Genomic DNA, 7,043 nt, shown 5'->3' with positions numbered 1-7,043 from the left:
TTTTTGTTTTTTTTTTGATTTACGTGGGGTGTCCGGGCCAGCTTACGCGCACCACGACTAATCCCCACGGCCCACTGAACACCCTGCAAACCCAGCAGGCAGGTAAGGCAGCGCGGGGCTGACAGGCATGCAACTCCAAGGCTCGAACTCGTGACAGCAGAAGGCGCAAAGCGCCATTCACCGCTGAGCCGGTTCCAATTATATTTTTACACATTACAGTTGTGGTTTTCAATTCTTTTTCACTATTTGAGTTTAATTTTTTTTACTATTTGAGTTTTAATGATTACTTAATTGATAGATGGCTCCAAGTTTTTATGCTAAGGAAGGCACTTTAGCAACCGGTAATTATGAGATGCATGTCCGTGCGTTGTTGTTGGTTTATAAAATAAATATATTTGATATTGTTATAATTAAGAATCAGTGTTAAATAAATAATAAAAATTAAAGATATGATGAAACTAATATTTCATGATGGAAAAAAAAAAGTTGTGTTGATGATAAAAAATTTAGAGACTGAACAAAATAATTTATAGTAATATAGAGTGTTTTTGAATGAAAGATATAGCATTTTCGTCACATGATTTATCTTTTTTATTAATAAAAAGTAAAAAAAATTACAAAGCTGAATTTTTTACCAACTTAATATTAAAAAAAAAACAACAAAGATAATTTTGGAAGAAAAAAACCATGAGGAAAAACATTGTAGCAATTGACAATATTTTGTGAGGAAAACTACAATGCTTTCCCCAATAAAATAAAATAAAAAACCATTTAGAGAAATACTATAACAATCTATATATTGTGTGAGAAAAACTACAACACTTTCCTCATATGATTTAGTTTTATAATAATTATAATTCTTAGCCAACTCAATATTAAAAGAAAATCTACAAAGATAATTTTAAAAAAAATCATAAAAAAAATTATATAAAAAAACACTGCAACAATTTACAATGTTTTAAAGAAAAAAATTACAAAGTTAAATTGTTAATCAGCTTAATATTAAAAATATCAAATCGACAGAAACAATTTGAAAAAATAACAAAAAGAACACAAAAAAAATCGACAAAGACAATTTAACCTTATTTATAATGATTTGTAATTGTAATTCTTAACATTGTTTTGTAAGAAAAGCTACAGTGCTTTCTTTATATGATTAAATTTTATTATAAAATTAAATTTTTATCAATTTAATATTAAAAAAATAAAATTGATAAAGATAAATTCAAAAAAATATTAAAAAAAAAAATCTGCTCATCTATCAAAGTAGTAATGGCCCGCAAAAAGTGAACTGAACTTGAGTTGGAATATGGGGAATTCTTGGTTTCGCTTTGTATTAAAAAATCTTTCTATTTCTTCTTTGAATTACTCATATATATCCTATTCATTTCGCACCGGAAACTATTCTAGGAGAAGTTCGAATCCGTTCCGTTCGGATATTGATCGGTCTTGGTTTGACATGGTTTACATGGTACTGGTTCCTGGTGGAGTTAATTTGATGCGAGACGGGATGGCAGCAAAATTGTTAATTTGGTTTTGGCAAGTGTTTAGTTTTTTTAATTTGAAAGGAATGTTATGATTTCAAAGTGTTATAACACAAAATAAACTAGAAAAAAATTATGTGAGGAAAGTTATATTAATTTATAATGAAGAAAAACTGTATCAATTTATAATATTTTATAAGGAAAAATTTATATTTACTTGTAATTACAATTTTTAACTAGTTTAATATTTAAAAAATAAAATTAATAAAAATAATTTAAAAAAATATAACAAAACATAAAAAAAAATCATGTGGAAAAAAAACACTATATCAATTTATAATAATTTGTAAGGAAAATTACAGTATTTTCCTCATATATTGTAACTGTAATTTTTAACCAGCTCAATATTAAAAAAATAAATTAAAAAAGATAATTTAAAAAAATAAAAAAAATACAAAACTAAATCTCAATTAGCTCAATATAAGAAAAATAAAATCGACAAATATAATTTTAAAAAATTAAAAAAATAAAATAAAAAAACTATGTAGGAAAACACCATAGCAATCCATAGTATTTTAAAGAAAAAAATTACAAAACTAATTTTTTAAACAGTTCAATATTTAAAAAGTAAAATTAACAAAGATAATTTTAGAAAAAAAAATAAATTAAAAAAAATAGGAAAGTTGAAAAAAAAGGACAATAATTTTAGAAAACAAAAAGAAAAATAAGAAAGTTGGAAAAAAAATGAAAAAGCACAAAAAATAAAAAAGTGAAAAAAAAGAGAGGAATGCACTGTAGATTTCTATTGTAATCTATAGTGTATTGGGTGTAGGAGAACAGTGATTTCCTCACATCCTTTAGTTTTATATTAAAAAAATAAAATTGATAAATATAATTTGAAAAAATAAAAAATAGAAATAGAAAAACTTCATGGAAAAACACAGTATTAAAAAAAAAATACAAAGTAAAATTTTTACAGTATTTAAAAAAAAATTACAAAGTAAAATTTTTAATCAGCTTAATATTTGAAAAGTAAAATCAATAAAACTAATTTTGAAAAAAAAAAGAAAAAAAAAGAGGGAGGTTAGAAACAAAAAAGTAATTTTGGAAAAAAATTAAACAAAAAAAAAAAGAAAGTTGAAAAAACATGAAAAAAGAAGAAGAGGGGAATGCATTATAAATTACTGTTGTAATCTACAATGCATTTGGGTGTGGGAATACTATGATTTCTCCATATCATTTAAATGTATGTATGAAAAAAAAATTATAAAGTGAAATTTTTAACAAATTCAATATTTAAAAAGTAAAATCAATAATGATAATTTTGAAAAAAAATAAATGAAAAAAGAAAAAGAAAGAAGAGGGAAGTTGGAAAAAGAAAAGAAAAGTAATTTTGAAAAAAAAAGAAAAAATAAACAAAAACAAAAGAAGAAAAAATGGAAAGATGGAAAAAAGATGAAAAAAAATAGAAAATGTAAAAAAAAAGAGAGAAATGTACTATAAATTACTATTATAATTTATAGTGTATTTAAGTATGAAAAATAATAATTTCTTCATACCATTTAGATGTACGAATAAGTAGGCTTTTAGATGTACGTATAAGTAGGCTTGCTTTTTGTAGTTTTGCATATGCTTTGTTTTCTAATTCCTATTCAACACATTCTCCGACGTTAGTTGATATTTTTATGAATGAAGATTTCACACACACACACACACACATACATACATGGACGAGGGCTTGTGTTTGTCATTAGGTGGTTAAGAATTTTCAATCTCAGAATAGTTTGGTGATGGGTCACATGCTAATATCATCCTGTAGGCTGTAGGTGATCATACTCCGGCACTCTGCTTGCTAAAGCGATGCATAATAAAATACCATTGGGCCATTAAAAATGTTATCTAGCTTATAAGATAATCTCCTGTAGTTGTTCAAAACCATTTTGGGAAAATGAGTGTGTTTGCCTCTCGATCTGAAAATCAGGTGTAGGATGTTATGATTTTTGAGCTGCATGTGCATCAGTGGAAGATTGTGCTTTATAATTTTATGGTAATGTATCTTTGAAAGCTGGAAAATTTGGCTGAACTCCCTGAATTTGGAATGCAGGGGAATCAGCCTTGGCATTGATATCTGAAAAGTAGCCTGCATTTTGCAATTCATTTCTGCTGATAAATGACAAGTGCGTTGACAAGGTGCGTTGCTGGATCTGGGTCACCAGGACACAGAGAATGACATGGAGGCATGGTGGTTCGGTTATTTAGGAGTTTAGTTAATATTATTTTTAAATATTTTTTTATTTTTAAAAAGTTATTTTTAAAATTAGTGTATCAAAATAATATAAAAATACTAAAAAAATATTAATTTAAAAAAAATAAAAAAAATTAAATTTTTTCATTAGTTCCAACCAAATTTGTTTGCTAGCTAATGAAATAGGTGTATGGTCCTTGAATGTTATATACACATTGAAAATAATAAAATTAAATTTTTTGAAGGTTCTTGAGATTTCATTAGACAAATCTAAAATTATTTAGAGATTTATTATCTAAAAATTTGATCTTTTTTAGCTTGTAATAATTTTTTAAATGCTAGGTTGTTGCAAATCAGAAGTCATTTAATTATCTAACCTCCAATAATAATCTACACGAACTACTAGTAAGAAATCCTCTAAATCCATATTTTGATTCATTTGAAAGCATTTTAAATAACTCATATTGATGTACAAGTATATCAAAATTGGATTCTTTAACTTGATTAGTACCTTTATTAGTTACTTATAAAACATGCCATATAACCCTAGTACTTTTACAAGATGATATTTTATTAAACTCATTTCTAATCAAGACACTATATAAAGTGTTCATAACTTTAGAATCCATAGAAGATAACTTCTTATCACCATCGGTATACTCACTTCTAGGTTTAGGAATCATTATATCAATTTCAATTTTAGTAGGCTTGTGAGGTCCATTTCCAATAGAAAATCATCAATAATAATCAATAAATTGAAGATATATAATCATTCTAACTTTCCAATAGGCATAGTTATTATCATCAAAGAAACGTGGTCTAAAGGTTGATGATCCTTCATTTTGAACATTAAAACTAGTGGTTAACATTATACTCAATCTAAGCAAACTTATATATATGAGAACTAATTTTCGATACCAAAAAGTAGATTATACAACTGAAAACTATAATCTCTATAGCTCACTCAATAGCATTTAGGATGATGAGTATGAGATTTTATACTCTTATGCTAGAATATAAAGATTTAATTTAACACAACTTATAGTATGTTATAATTGATGATTTCTAGTTGTTTTTTCTTTTGAAATAACTTCTATATTGTTTATATTCAAAATATCTAATTTATTTTGCATAAAAAAGAGCTATATATATGTTTCCAAAAGAAACTAGTCATTGGCATGCCTTTGACGATTAAAGCAATTGATCGGTTCAAATGACCATATCATTCGATCAACCAATTCCTATAAAATTTTCAGGTGCTCATCACAAATGAACAACGGTCGACCAATTTAACTTAAATACTAGTTTTAATAGTTTCAAACCTAGTAAGACTTAAATTTATTAAATGTATATCAATTCTATTTAAGCATATAATGTGAAATGTGTAAGTTTAATTTAGTTTGTTATTGAGTAAGATATAAAGATTTAACACTAATCTTTAAAATGAATTCTTAATAGCTAAGTCTTCACTTACTCTGCTTCTTGGACTTGTTGATGGACTTCTTTATTCAATTCTATATGCTTGTTGATATAATTTTCATATAAAATCTTTTTAAACTCAATCTCATGTAACCATATCATTAGTCCAATTTTCATTTAGTTGTTATAACTAAAATACAAGATATTATAAATATTAATATGTGACCCACAAGTCAACAATATTTACTATTTTTCTAACATTTCAATAAAAAAATCTTAAATCAAATAATTTTAAACTTTTAGTTTATCTTTCTCATTGATGGATCCTATATCTAAGTATAAGATATTATTTCTGTCATATCTCTCTCAATTTATGTCTTAAAACAAATGCCTTTTGAAAGAGGTGTTCCATGCTAAGTAGATAAGAATCTAATCTCAGATTTTTTCATGCTAAGCTATTTTTTGCATCTAGGCTATATGCATGAATTGAGACAATTTAAGCAACCTTCTAAATCTATCTAGATAAGATTTATATATCCAATACATAGGTTGCTTCTCCAAATTTATTTATAAAAAAACTCTTGGATAGAGAGTAAAGATATCATTTCTTAACAATAATATATCGTCTACATATAATATTAGAAAAACAACACCACTCTCACTATCCTTTTATAAACACAAGGTTTATCTATATTTTTAATGAAATCAAATTTGTTGATTATACCATAAAAAACAGATATTCTTACTCCTTAAAGCTTGCATTGCATGTTTATACATTGTCTTTCTTGTTGATATTTTTTTTAAAGACCCATATAGATCCATTAGGTTTTATCCCTTCAGATGGATCAACCAAGTTTCCAACTTGGTTAGTACAAGATGTCCATATCTTCAAGTTATTTCTTGGAATAAATACCATATATTATTTTCAAGTAATTGGTAGGCTTATCAATTACAAACATCATGTCATTCACAATTTCTATGAGAGGCCTTTATCTCATTTATGCATGACATGTCCTACCAAATTTATAAAGATTTTGTGTTTTTTAAGATTTAGGCTAAATATCCAATGCTTTAACCTTATGGATACATTTCATGTAGATATAGTGTTTTAAGAGGTATAGAGAATCTCATTATCTTTTAGATAATTCTTGAAATATTTGGTTAAATATTAATCACCTCGATCCAATCAAAGTTTCTTAATAGTTATTCCAATTTGTATTCCAATTTTATTTCAGTTTATATTAAACCTAGGCATTTTAAATTTAGGTATATACAAATTATCCATACAATTATTGGATTCATAAAAATATTATTATTAAAAAAATATTTTCCTCAATAATAAATTTAAATCCATTTAATACTAAATAAAATGTAAACAATATCTTAAAATACTAGAATAACCCTTGCTTCATTACCGAGTTATAGGTATACTTTACCTTCAACTAATCTTCTACTTTTTTTTTATAATTCTTACATGCAATTGCAAATGTAAAAATCACATTCGGCATCCAATACCCAAGAACTACAATGTAAAGTAGTAAAATCGTTTTTAATTATAAACATACCTAAAATAAAGGCTTTATTAAGCTTCTTTGCCTTCATGGTTTCAAAGCATTCCTTGCAATCCCTCCTCCAATGTTCTTCCTTGCCACAATAATGACAAGTGCTCTTGTCTTTCTTAACACCTCATTAGGTTTGTTTTCTTTAGAGACAACACCTTATTCTTCTTATCTTTCTTCTTAGACATTCTAGAAGACTAAACTAGAAGAACTTGGCTTTTTTTCTTTTTAAAGATCCCTTTAGCAGTTATAAGTATATTAAACAATGTATTATCCAACTTGTTAATGTGATAGTTTATAATGAATTACAAAAAGCTTTTGGTTAATGAATGCAAG

This window comes from Populus euphratica, unplaced genomic scaffold (assembly GCF_000495115.2).
Source record: "Populus euphratica unplaced genomic scaffold, PopEup_1.0 scaffold731.1, whole genome shotgun sequence".
NCBI lineage: Eukaryota > Viridiplantae > Streptophyta > Magnoliopsida > Malpighiales > Salicaceae > Populus > Populus euphratica.
Note: the sequence above shows the minus strand (reverse complement) of the source record.